Source organism: Oryza brachyantha, chromosome 5 (assembly GCF_000231095.2).
Source record: "Oryza brachyantha chromosome 5, ObraRS2, whole genome shotgun sequence".
Taxonomy (NCBI): Eukaryota; Viridiplantae; Streptophyta; class Magnoliopsida; order Poales; family Poaceae; genus Oryza; species Oryza brachyantha.
This window is the reverse complement of record NC_023167.2, coordinates 5149482-5164126: the sequence shown is the minus strand read 5'-3', so window position 1 is coordinate 5164126 and position 14645 is coordinate 5149482.

Sequence of the window (14645 nt, the reverse complement as noted above, 5' to 3'; positions counted from 1 at the left end):
GCAACATAATCCAGATGAGAAGACATTAAAGCAAATTAACTCTATTGCTAAATCTCCATCCATGGTTATTAAAAAAAAACAACATCACCATCATTGCTAGACAATGGCATTTATTTGCATCTCTTGTTTGGCCTCTTCACACATTTGCAACCAGGTTCAGAAACAAACCCAATGCGTTCTACTTTAGAGTACCTTGCATATGTCCAAAAAACCATTCCATTACGACTTAATCAAATAGTATAGCACAATGCAGATGTCCCTAACTAACCTTTGAAGTTTTGACCTCACACCAGCTTAATTAAGAAACTCCCAAACATGTAGTGAACATTCTTTGGTGGGCTTAAACCAAAAACAATATATACAACGACTTGGGTTGCGGATAGCTTCATTACAGTAATAGAAAACATTGTTTACTGTCATTCTAATTTCGTTTAGCTAAATTATTTTTGGTTAGAACTAATCTTCCTTAGCCGGAGGACTAGTATTCCACATAGATTCCGATAGAGGAATTTCACTACCGAGGAAGAACATCAACATGGATTTGACATTGCCATCCCTTAATACAGTACCCTTTTGGGGTGGAAGGAAGAGTAGTCTACCACCGTAACCTTTTCGCTTGTGTTTATATTTATAAATAAAAAATTGAATTTTTAACCTTAAATTTAGAGTTGATTTTGATTTTTTTTTCACTGAAGTTTATTTTCTAGTCTTGACTTTTAAATCGCTAAGAATACTTATATCACTACAAGGAATGATGCTTTACACGACGGATTACTTTAGTCATAAACACTCGAAAATGCGTCACAATTAACTTACCATGATGATGAAGAAATTTGTCATGTATCTCGCGTCATACATTTGGTGGACTGACCAATGCCGTCACCGATTGCCATTTTTTTGTCATGGAATCCATGGTCAGCAACAATAGGAAAAAACTATTGTGATGAACTGAAACGTCATGAATTTGTTACATGTTAGCTTTTGCCACATCATTTGGTGATGTTGGATTTGACATGGCTGCTACCGCTATGTCAACTTTTGCCACCTCAGCTCGTGCCACATCATGAGTAGGCCTACGCTGGCTCATTTGATCTTCTTGTTTTTCCCAATAGGCCCATGTTTTCTGTAGTTCTTTTAGTTCTGGTTAGGCTCATACTACTGGGCTAGCCCAGGTGTAAAGAAGAATTGGTCCATTATAGACCAAATCATCACACATTTAAATTGAAATTTTATGCGAGAAATATTTAAATTTAAATTTAAATTTACAATAAATTCAGATCGACACAGATCATCATAGATACTTTGAAATATAGCATCACTTATATATATATATATATATATGTGGAGAGAGGTCTCATTGCCATTACATATCATGCAAATCATCACAGATACATTGAAATGCTGTAGTTCAGAGATCATATAGCCACCAACAGTTCATACACCATGCAATGCATCGTTCATAGGTCGACATTAGTTCACAGATCACTCTACAAACATTCAAAGTCAAGTAACTCAAAAGCACCAGTTGCCAAAATACATCCATCATCAAAAGACATTCACTAGCATTGGTGTTGCAGTTGGTAACCCTAGTACTACCTTACCTTGTTGGTAGACTTGCTGGAATCATGGACATCAAACCCTTAATTAGTGCATCTGTCTCAGCTTGCTTATTCTTCAACTCCTCGTCCATCCTAGCCCTTGCTGTTTCAGATTCCTGGAACTTCTTCATCATCTCATCCATCTGCTGTTGTTGAGTCTTCACAAGCTCCCTAAGATCATTGGATGTTTGCTGCTCCGCCACTAGTTCAGCTTGCAGCTCACGCTGACTTTCAGCATTGTCAGCACGAAGAAAGGTTTTCATCCCCACATTTGCCAGAAATCCGTTCTTCTTATTTTTTTGACCAAGAACCTCAAAGACAGCATCAGTCACATCCTTTGATTCCTCACCATCATCTAGAGGAGCATGTATCTTGTCCTCCACTTGAGCCTAGCAGTAGATGAGACAGATAGCTCAATGATCATGAGATATATGAACCTAATGTATAATTTGATTGTGAACTAATCTTAACTTTACTTACAATAATCGATTGAACTATAGGAGTGAACCCTTTCGTTTTGCTGTAGTGGAGCTCTTTAAATAAATCCAGTGCATTTGGTGGTTCATTTTGGTACTTGTTTGCCTAAAAATGAATTGAAAACAAGGACAATTTAATTGAAGGACTGCTGGTGGATGTATTTATTTGGAACACACATAGCAACCAGTAAAGAAACTATCTGACATGGGATACAACCGGTGCGGCTAATCAATTAGTATGTACTAATGCAAGTGCCAGTGACTTGTACTCACCAAATTTACTATGTGCATTTCATAGCTGCGAGAACCAGTTGTCTGGTGAAACTGCACCTTGCTCCTATTGGTTTTGTTCTTCTCTGAAATCACCTGCACCAGCAAAGTTATAATAGTAGGAACATATGAGATGAACATGAGATTTTGGTCAGTGGCATGAACTTACCATTTTTTCCTCACTTTTCCAGTAATCGACAAGTTTATCCCATTGATCATTACTCATTGAGGTCACAGGAGATGTTTTGGGCACCAGATGGAGTGGACAAGCATCAAAATACTTCTTCTTGAGCTTATAGCGTTGCTGGCGAACAGCTTTCTTCATCATAGCTACACATGCTTTTTTCACAGGGGGTGATGTTACATCCGTTTGAAACTTTAACTGGTAACAATTAACAATATTGGTAGTCGTTATTGAATAATCAATGTAACAGTTGAAAATAAACAGTGCCAAGAGGGAAGTTTAAACACTTACACAAACTCTATCGATGTAACTCTTGACAATAGCAGTAGCAGCTGGTTTCTTGTATTCCTTCCAATGTGGGAATATTGGAACATGGTTCCTAATTGCAATGTTGCACTCAGTAGCAAACTTTGCAGCAATCATCACTGAGTTTGGCCTTTTCTTCCCTGGTTCAAAAACCAAAGGTAGTTTGCCTTTCCTCGAGCGAGTAATCTGATCAAGTTTTCTACCAATATTAGGTCCCCTCATCCAATCCTCCTCATGAAATGGATCATCTATAAAACATATCTTTCAGTACACTAGTGTGTTACGTTTGGTATGGAAAGATTTACATTGTGCAAGGATTACAAAAACAGACCTGTAGAGTCTATGCCACGCTGAGTTTGTTCATTTTCATTGACCTCATTCATGGCAGTGCCATTTTGGTTGTGTCCTTCATGGTTCAGCTCATTCAGTATGTGGTCATCCCCTTCATTCTGGCAGCCATTTTGATGGCTTGCATCAACTATGTGCTGATCTCTTTCGTTCAACTGGCCTTCAACATCTACAATGCATGATGGAGTTAGTAATACAAATTGAATGATGCTACTAGAATTTAAATGCAATTTGTTACAGGAATATGAGTGTCAACCTTCCTCTATAGCCTGAACGGAGGTTTCAACTAGATTAATCTCATCATTAATACGTGTTGTACAATTCTTCTTAGACCTTGTGATTCTTCCAAGTTGCATGGGAGGTTGCGCCTTCCGAACACCTGTCTTGTTAACCCTTTTTCCAGACTTGTTTACAAAAAACCAATCAAATCGTCAAGAAGGGAGATATAACATTAAATGCAAAGAGCAAACAAAACAATTATTAGGAACTGACTATGGACTTACTAATACCTTGTCTGCTAAACTTGCAAGTGTAGACTCCAACTCCTTCAAGGAACGTGTCTCAGACTCTAGGCTAGCATCACTTACATGGCTATCACTGTTAGGCTCATCCTGTAAGTTATACTCAGAACCAGAGTCTTCTTGGTTCTTGTCCTTCTCTTTTTCTAAGGAAATGCATGTGCTTGCGAACAGGTTTGTTACTACATGTAGTCCTAGTTGTCGCATGTAAGAGTTGTTGCGGAGACAGTTTTTCATCCGTTCAATTTCATAGGCAGTAAGCAGTGCCTTGTCTACATTGATAGAAAACAAATAAGAAGATTAGTGGACAGAGATGTATCCCACAATTCATGCAACGAGTATTCCACCATGAGTTCATCCAAAATACATGAAGGTAGAGAGATACTTCACCTGTAAACTGGTTTCCCGGCCGTCGCTTCTTTGCTTGATTTTTCCCCCTCTTGTGTGGCGACATTATTGCAGCTGCAGCCAAAATGGCTCGAGATGGCGGAGCGGCGGTAGAGGTTTCGGTGGCTACAGGATGGCAAATGGAGGTGTTAGGTTTGGGGGATTTGGGGGCGGCGTTGGCTGGGAGAAGGTGGGGATCTGATATATAGGGTTCAATATTACCAAAACCTCCTCATTGTTTGCTTTGTGAGAGGATGTGATTTTTTGGCAAGCAGGGGTATAACGGTACTTTACTGGGCCAAATCGCGGGCGAAATTTTTAGGCTGCGCGCCTTCACTGTTTAGAAGCCCGCCTGACTTTTCCAAAAAAAAAAAACTTGCGTGGCTAGTGAGTGAAGGCTGCTGGGTTATATATTAACAATTTACAAGCTAGAATCAGTTAATTAAAATGCTTAGGAGATGGTTAATTTCATTATTAGTTGTAGTTGATTTCCAGGGTACTTGTATAAGCCCACTCATCTATATAAAAAAATAATGACCACTTTTCACTTGATGTTGACTATATAGTAATATAAGTGTAAAATTAACAACATCTAGTGATCAATTGACTCCATTGTGTTACGTAAGGTCATTTTTCATGTCGAATTTGTATCCGGTAATCATTGAAGCTACTATATATGAATGGGCTCATGTATGTATTGCTAGAAAGGCCAAATTTGGCTTAGTGTTGACTGCATAGTAATTACTGTCAAATTAATTAACAAACTCTAGTGATCAATCGACTCCAGTGTGTTATGTAAGGTCATTTTCATGTTGAGTAGTATCCAGTAATCATTGAAGTTATTATATATTGATGGGCTCATGTATGTGTACTTTGTGTTGACTACGTACTAATGACTGCCAAATTAATTAACAAACTCTAGTGATCCCTAAAGTTTGGTGTGTTCTGTTTTATATAAGCTTGATTTTTTGTGTTGACTGTCCATAAAAATCAATTATCTCATTTTTCTGTGCTGAACTAGTACTGAAATGGTTATATCTGCAAGCTGAACCAAAAATATAAATTAAATTGTGCGCTCATAATCCAAACAGAAATGGTTCTGAACTAGTACTGAAACTGAACAGAGACAACTTCATTACACTACATAATATTACATGACACCAGGTCAGTTCACTAATACAGAAACTACTCATCATCGCTATCTACCTCAACTGGGGCAATTTCTTCTTCTTCACTCCAGTACTCCATGAGTGTGTCATCCTCCTCCTCATCTCCTTCTTCAGCTTCAATATTAGTATTTAATTGATTTTCCTTTGTAAGCAGTGCAACCTCAGCCGCCTCAACAACATGGCCATCTTCATCATCTCGGTTTAAAGGTATGTTAGGTACAATGTCAGATACTTCTGGTCTTCTGCCATTATCCACAGCACATGTCTGCTCTTGATAGGGTGCAGCGGTCGATACAACTCCATCTATTTCAGTCACATTGTACAAATGACGATGCTTAAACGTTTGGACAACCCGCCAATTCGTTCCGTACTTATTATCTGGCAAATAAAAAACCTGTGTTGCTTGAGTTGCCAGAATAAAGCAATCCTTTTTATACCACAAACTGCTAATATTGATACTTTTGTAGAATCCATCATCCTTCACTGCAATATGCTTACCATCCAATTTGTACCAGTCACATCTAAAAACCACAACCGATCGATTTGTGCCATCATCCTTGCTGGTATACTGTAACTCAATAATCTCTTTCAATGTACCATAAAAATCAATTATCTCATTTTTCTGTGCGCCTTTACATGTCAATCCAGAGTTCTGGGTCTTCTTGTTTTTATCACGCTCGACGGTGTTGTACCTAACACCATTGACAACACATGTGGAGTATGATCTTACTCTCATGTCAGGGCCACATGCTAAGGCAAATAAATCGTCATTTACCTCCTCTGATACATTCAACCTCCACATCTGCAAAGGGATTGTTTCAGCGCCTAAAAGTTAACAACAACATTACAGAAAACTGTGGTAAGATTAAGAGACTAACATAATTCCTGAACCAAGTCCCAAAACCTTGTGCAGTCCTCCTATGAAGATCTGCAGCAGCCACCCCTGATGCTGATAATTCATCTTGAAACATTCTATAACTCAAAAAAATTGAATAAGTTCATCATCTACAAATAAAAAGGAACAAATGAAATATATGTCGATAGTCATTTCAAAATTTACTTTATGTATTCCTCGGCTTGATCACAGTTATGGAGAACATACCAAACCAACTGATCTATTTCCTCAGAGTAGTAAAGATCACATGCACCAATAAGATTAACACCATGCCCAAAAACATCAACAGTATAGGCTGATTGATTTGAAAATCCAACATTTCTTGGGAGTCGATTAAACTCTGTCTCCATATCTTCCATGTACCTGGAACAAAATGTGAGGGCTTCTTCTGCAACATAAGCCTCTGCAATTGAGCCTTCTGGACGTGCTTTGTTCCTAACAGACCTCTTCAAAGTATACAAGCGCCGTTCAATTGGATACATCCAACCAAATTGCACAGGTCCACGAAGGATGGCCTCATCTGGTAAATGGATAGCAAGGTGAACCATTACATCAAAAAAAGCAGGGGGGAATATTTTCTCAAGCTTGCACAATATGACAGGTATTTCTGTCTTCATTCGGGCCAGCAAATCTTTGTTCAGTCTTTGGCTGCACAATTCCCTGAAAAATTTGCCTAACTCAGCAATTGTTTGATAGATATCATCGTCCAACAACCCCCTCAGCCCAGCAGGCATAATCCTTTGCAACAAAATGTGACAGTCATGAGTTTTCAGGCCTTGCCACTTGATTGCATCACTAGTTAAGCATCTTTGTATATTTGAAGCATACCCATCTGGAAACTTGGCGTCCTTCAGGAAATTAAGAAATTTAGTCTTCTTTGACTTGGACAACGTGTAGCGAGCTTTAGGCATGTCATATGAATCTCCAGTACGATGTAATTGCAACTCCTTTCTAATTTTTAGATCAGCAAGATCTAACCTTGCATTAACTGTGTCTTTTGACTTCCCTTTTATGTCAACAATGGTACCAAGCAGGCTTTCACACACATTTTTTTCAATGTGCATGACATCAAGATTGTGTCTAAGCTTCAGAGATGACCAATATGGTAACTCCCACAAACAAACTCTTCTACCCCAAATTGGCACACGATTCCCAGAACGCTTCCTTTTTTGTCCAACTCTTACATTTTTAACCTTTTCTAATTCTTCTAGCAACTCTTCTCTAGTGAAAGTACCTGGCTTTGCATTACTATCATGGAGAGAGTTGAAATCACTGGCTTTGCGCAAGCGATGACCTCTCGGAAGAAAACGACAGTGCCCAATATAACATAGCTTGCCCCTTATGGCATAGGATAGAGGATTTTTATCACAATGGAGACAAGCAAAGTAACCACTTGTGGTACGCCCTGATAGAGTACTCAGTGCTGGATAGTCATGAATGCACCACAACACTGCAGCACGAAGCTTAAAACTTTTTTCTGTCATAGCATCAAGAGTGTGCACACCAGACCATAGCTCAAGTAAATCTTCCACAAGAGGCTGCAAGAAAACATCAAAGGCCTTCCCGGGTGAATGAGGACCAGGAATTAGCAAAGCCATCATGAAATTAGATTCTTGCATGCATAACCATGGTGGTAAGTTGTATGGAATCACAAAAACAGGCCACATGCTATAAGATGAACTCATGTTGCTAAAAGGATTGAAACCATCTGTGGCAAGTCCAAGTCTTAGGTTTCGTGCATCTTCAGCAAAATCAGGCCAGCACTTGTCAAAATCTTCCCATGCCTTTCCATCGGCAGGATGGGTCATTTGCTTCTCATTGTGTTTCCTCTTCAACTTATGCCACTGTACTTCTTCAGATGATTTCTTGGAAACAAACAACCTTTGTAGCCTAGGGATCAATGGAAAATGCCGTAATACTTTTGCAGGAACCTTCTTCTTCTCAAGATCTTTCCATCTTGATGCATCACAAATTGGACAATTATCTAATTTTGCATATGTCTTTCTAAATAGCACACAATTGTTCGGGCACACATGAATTGATATATAACCAAGTCCTAATTCACGAAGCATTTTCTTTGCTTCATCATATGATTTTGGAATAGTGTTGAACTCTGGGAAAGCATCCGACAAGATCTTCAACATTCCCGAAAATGCTGAGTTAGTGATCCTGTAGTATGACTTCACATGGAGCATCTTGATTACAAATGTGAGCCTTGAAAAATTGGTGCAACCAGAATATAGCTCACGCTTAGCCTCTTCAATCAGATGTTTGAATTGTGATGCAGCATCATTGGATGGGTTTCCATCTTCATGTCCATCATCATTTACATGTTCATTGTTGACGAGGTCCCTTAACATCCCTTCAAGTCCGTCGCCATTAGTGTCCTCAGATATCACAGAATTAGCATTTTCATCCTCATGAACTGGTTCATCCAAAACATGAAAAGCGGTGGCCTCTCCATGATTTATCCACCTTGTATATGTACTGGACATGCCATTGAGCAATAGGTGCCTCTCCACATCATTTTGGTGTAGATATTGATGGTTCATACACCGACTACATGGGCACAAAATTTGTTCTGTCTCAGTAAACCTCCCTCTAATGAAGTTCATGAAAGACTTGACTCCAGAAATATACTCAGGCGTAAAGAGCACACCATGCACCCAACGTCTATCCATCTACATAAAAAATTGCAGAAAATACATCTCAGATGTGTTACAACTACTACATCGACTAACAAACTATACCACTCAATTAAATTCTGAATCAAATCCATACCAATCGAAGTCAGTTGATGTGTGAGCTGCAGCTATTTGTAGGATGAGATCTCAGGTGGGTGGCAATGGAGCCCGTGGAGGGGAAGCTTACCGGAGCCGTGCAGTCCACAAATCGGCCTCCCCTCAATGTCCCCTTGCTTAGGCCTGAACCGTTGCCACCAGTACGTCGCCTCCGCCTCCAACGCCGCCGCAATCACCTAGCACGATGGCGCCTCCGCCTCCTACGCCGTCGGCCAGCGCGCCTACACCGAAGCCATGGCCTTCTACGGTGCCAGCCAGCGTAAATCAAACGGCCGATGTGGACAACTCTGCTGTGCGCCTCCTACCAGCCACTGCCTACGCCGCCACGAGCGCCGCAAATCGAATCCGGCACGAACAATGACGGGCGATGCAGATAAAGTTTGGTCTGGGCTGCAGAAAGTCAAATGCCTCCTGGATCTAAATGCAATATTATTAGTACAAATAAAATAACAGATAGGCAATATTCACAAACATAGTAATGATGTAGTGGTAAGTTCCACTCTCTGGAGTCAAGAGGTCCAAGGTTCGATTCTATGGAATGCAAATAAAAGTTTTGCACTTGTTCACTGCACACTGCACCTACAAGACTGGCAGGTGGGTCCCACCTTTTCTTTTTACTGGGGATTATTTTTTCATGACAAGTAGATTCGACATGGACGTCCACATCAGCCCCATGTTGGATGCTTCGTCTGTGACCAAACCAAGTCGTCCGTCACATATTTACAGCTAAGTTGCTAGAACTATCTGTGACGTCCAACTATGACGAAAACTATACTATTTGTCACAGATGTTTCACCCTTGAAATGAACCGTCACAGACAATATAATTCTGTGATGATTTCTTAGAAAGTCACCACTAAACCGTCATGTAAAGCACCATTTCTTGTAGTGTATAAAACTTTTATTCACAAATTATTTTTTTATTTGCAAAAATATCGTTTGGCTTTTTTCATAAAAAATCCAAACAATCACCTCCATATGATTTCATCCATATACATCTTTTATATCTTTGTATGTAAACAGCTTTCATTCCCTTTCCTTAGCAGCAACAACTTCTTTCATGGACAGTGGGCACTCATTAATCAGGAAGTGGGGGAATCCTTCAGCGTGCGAGCTCCCAACTAAGCTAAAATGTAGACATGGTGAAACAAGTACACGCTCAAAAAGGTGAAAAAGGCTGAAAAATGGAGCTCTAGTTAACAAAAAGATGGTAGTGTTTGCTATCGACAGCAATCGTTTTGAGGATAACCCGGCCATTCTGTCCTTGACAAGATGGAGCATTATATACAATTGTGGTGGATTTTATTTGTCTTTTTTCATCCAATCATCAGGTGAAAATCAACTTAATTTGTGCCGAAAAATTGAAAGTGCTAATAGAGCTCTGATGTTGATATATAGTAGCTTGTTTTGTTGGCCAAACTTGATGTTGAAATATTTATACATATGTATGTTATTTTTCTGCAAACATCTTGACTTTGGAGCATTTACCAATCAGCTGGACGACGGACTAGGATGGAAGAACGTTTGATTCAATCTAGTTTTGCCTCTCTTTTTGCTCGTTTGATTTAATCAATCCATGTACACATTTTGTAGTTACTATACTACTAAATCGGTGCTGATCAATTATTTATCCTGGCCATACTTCTCATCCATCGCAAAATATGACTATAAGTGTTTGGCAAAGAGTATTAAGGAACGGGTTAAAACGACTATGCTATGCTCTATTAGTATGTGGGGCTTGGTGTGTTAGATTTGGTATATATACGAGACATTGGTGAATTTAGGTTATTCAGGTATACTACACAACAAAAAATATACTCCCTCCGTTTCATAATATAAGATGTTTGACCATTTGTCTTATTGAAAAGATTATGAAAATATTATTTATTTTGCTTGTGACTTACTTGATTATCAAAAGAACTTTAAGCACGATTTATTATTTTGTATATTTGTAATAAATATTTAAATAAGACGAATGGTCAAACATTGCAAGAAAAAAGTTAAACATTTTATATTATGAAATGGAGGTAGTACTTTGCAAAAAGTTATTATATTTTAGGATAAAATTTAACCCATCAAAGTTGCTATACTTTAGGACGGATGGAGTATACACTACTAAATCGCTGATATAGTTCTAACTACACGTGTTTATCCTCCAAAGCCCATAGATTTCAAAATGGGAAAAAAGATAAGCAAAATTGGCACCTAATGATCCACTGCTGACTGATAAACTCAGAGACAGGCTCTATCACCACTTGGTTCACATGTTCTAAGTTGGTGTTTGTACGAAGAACAATTCTACTATCCTTGAAAAGATACCAGAAGATATCACTGTTTTTTACATCAGATTTAGTTAAATTTTATATAGAAAACAATGATACCTTCTTAAGAATAAGAAAAATGCTCTTGTATGGAAGGTTCGAAGGTAGCTATGCTCCCGTGCCTATGTTTGCTAACGTAGTCCTACATAGTTCTAAAGCATGTTAACTAGGTCTACTAGTGCCTATGTTTGCTAATGTAGTCCTACATAGTTCTAAGGCATGTTAACTAGGTCTAGTAAGCAAGCTAAATAGTTGAGCCAGCTATATTATATCTTTTCACTTATGTTTATACTTATAAGTCAAAAAATTAATTTTAGCTTTAAATTTAGAGTTTATTTTAGGGGTTTTCACCTATGTTTTTTTTCAGCCTTGACTTTTAGACCGCTAAAAATACATATATAAAATTTTTATTCATAATTTTTTTTACAAATATACTGTTCAGTTTTTTTATGAAACACCCAAACAATTATCGCTAGCTAGTGAGGAGAGAGCGTGTGAGCAAGCAACTAAATTGTTGTCGACTGCACGCACTACAAAATGGCGCGAATCTGCTGCGGTTGGCTTGCCCGTACATGTGAAGTTAACTGTGGTACGTACGATGTCAATCTCTCTCTAAAAATGAGGTGAGGCAACACACAATGGTCCTACTCACAGAAGCCAAAAGAGTAACCTATGTATATACCACAGCCTATTATCTTTAACCGAAGCTCTAGATGACATGATAAATTTTATAACCATTCGTGAGTTGTATTATCGAACGTGCTCTTACAGATTTTATCTGAGTCTCAGACAGACAATAAGAGTGCGTTTGGTTGCAAGGATGGGATGCGATAGGATAGAACCATCGTATCGGTAGTGTTTGCTTTATAGACCAGATAAGTTGGGTTAGACCCAGTAGAGAATATTCTCTCAATATGTTGGGTAGGATGGTTCCACCAAAATGGCCGGACGGGTTGGACGGGCTAGGATTGCGTCGAGGATGGGGGGAGCTCTCCTCGCCGCGCCCGCACCGGGGGGAGGGGGGTCGCCGCCGCAGCCAGGGATGAGGGAGAGCTTGCTGCCTCTTCCTCCTGCTATAGTTTTTTTTGTCTGTCTTGTGACTGTGGCTAATATGCTTCATATAAATACATATGTGCTTCTTGCACATAAACTACATATATGTTTCTCTGGATTTGGAATTTTTCTGTTATTTGTTTACAGGTTATAGGAGGCTGAATAATATCTGGTCATCCTACCTCCATCCCTTAAACCAAATAAGGGATGGGTTCACTCTATCTCATCTCATTCCTCTAACCAAATAAAAAATAGGGTCCAACCAATCCCCACTGGCCAAATAGAACCAACCCATTCTGAAAACTAGGGATGGAACCAATCCATCTCACCAGTTCCCATCTCACCAGTTCCATGAACCAAATACACCCTAAGAGACGGTCTCTGATGTGCTCAGCTACCAAAGAAGCACACGGTCTACCTATAAACACTTATTATCATATCATATACAAACCACTGGAAGGACCGTCCGAAAAAAAATGATGTCATTTTCGGAGGCTAGCTAGTAAGGTTAGTTAGTCTAGGAAAATCAATTTTTGCAGACATTTTAATAGATCCACCCGTGAAAATCAAATTTTAAAATAAATATCTACACCTCACTTTGTATATGAAGTTTGATAAAGATAAATTTTATATTAAAATTATAGGTCTTAACGAGATTTAAAACTTTGTAGCCGACATTTTATTCAGTTGATTGTCTAGAGGTCCAAATAATCACTATAACATCTTAGACTTATTTTTACAAAAACTGATACATATGTTTCTAACGACCTCCGATGAACATGTGGTCTATATGAAAGTTATAAAGCTCAAACAGTTTAATTGATTACCTTTCATTTTTTATAATTTATAAGTATTATAAATTTAGGAGATATGAAATAAAAAAAAATAGTATCTTGCTTTCAAACAAGTTACAGCGGTAAGAATAAGTAGTGCCGGTGGATACAAGCATATCCCGTGGAAAAAATAGTGTGCCTTGTAATATGGGTCCAGAAGTGTGTGTAAAGTTTGTACTGAAAATAATTTTTGTTGTGGCACATAAAAATTTAAAAATATGAAAGTTTATTTTTCCCTTAAGTGTCAGCGTCTAGGAAAGTCAATTATCCCAGCCGGGCGGGTGGGCTGTCTTCCTAAAAAATACTAATTTTCATAGGCAGATAAGCTAAGATGGGTACTCTCATGTGAAAAATTGTTGAGTTATGATTCAAATTTATTTGTGCTATTATAAAGGCCGATTTCGACGGAGCGAAGCGGAGGTCCGTCGCCTTATATATACTTCTTGTAAACCGCCGTTCAACCGTTGTATATAACTTCGTCCTGATATAGTGAAGATATTTGCTAGCTGGTGCTCGTGGTTTTTTCTCTCCTGCTTTAGGAGAGTTTTTTACGTTAAATTTCGTGTCTTCTGTTGTTGATCTATTGTGTTCATCATTTATTCGCCGATCGTTTCCTAACAAAAATAAGTTTTGACTGTAGGTAAAAATTGAGTTTGTAGTAGTGGTGAGCAAAAATGTAGAATGAAAACTGATCGTTAATGCTACGACGATGGCAGCAAAAATGTTGAATGAAAACTGGGCCATATTTTTGTGCTAAGAATGTTTTATTCCCTCAGACCATGGCAAACAATATTTTATTTTGCATGTTATATATATTGAATCCACATTTTATTTTTGTCCATTGTACTGTGCATGCTTCTCGTTTATCACTAAATTAATGGACACGCTTATTTGGCACAGTTAGTTCGTACAATATGTCCATATTTCTACACATTCGTACGTCTAGCTCATCCTCTCAACAAAACCCATTGGGATTTGGAGGTACATAACCATTTCTTTCTCCCTTTATTCCATTCCATCCCAACATTTTCTGTTGCATGTAACATGGCCCTTGTCCACAAGTAATTAGGGCTAGCTCTCTCCACTACAACAACCCTTTGTAAGCATGCAGTGATATGATGATGCACAGTGCACTGGACAATTAGAATACAACAAGAAGATGGCCAAAGGAACAGCACAAAAATCACTAAAAGGAAACCATGCAGGATGCCAGGATGGTGAAGTCCATGCATGCGTTTCTCGTTCTGTTAATTAGCTTGCTCCATAAATCTAGCTAGTCCCTGTTTTCTAATATATTTTTTTTGTGGAGTTATATTATGATAATGCTGCCACTAATTTCCAAAGTTAATGTGACAAATTTGACGACTAAAAATATTCGGCCTGATATATCATAACCAATATTATATGTATGCTATCTAGTTGGGTATTATCTGTAATCTCATAGACAAATGATAGTGCCAGGCTGCTAGACGCTTTGATCACGGATA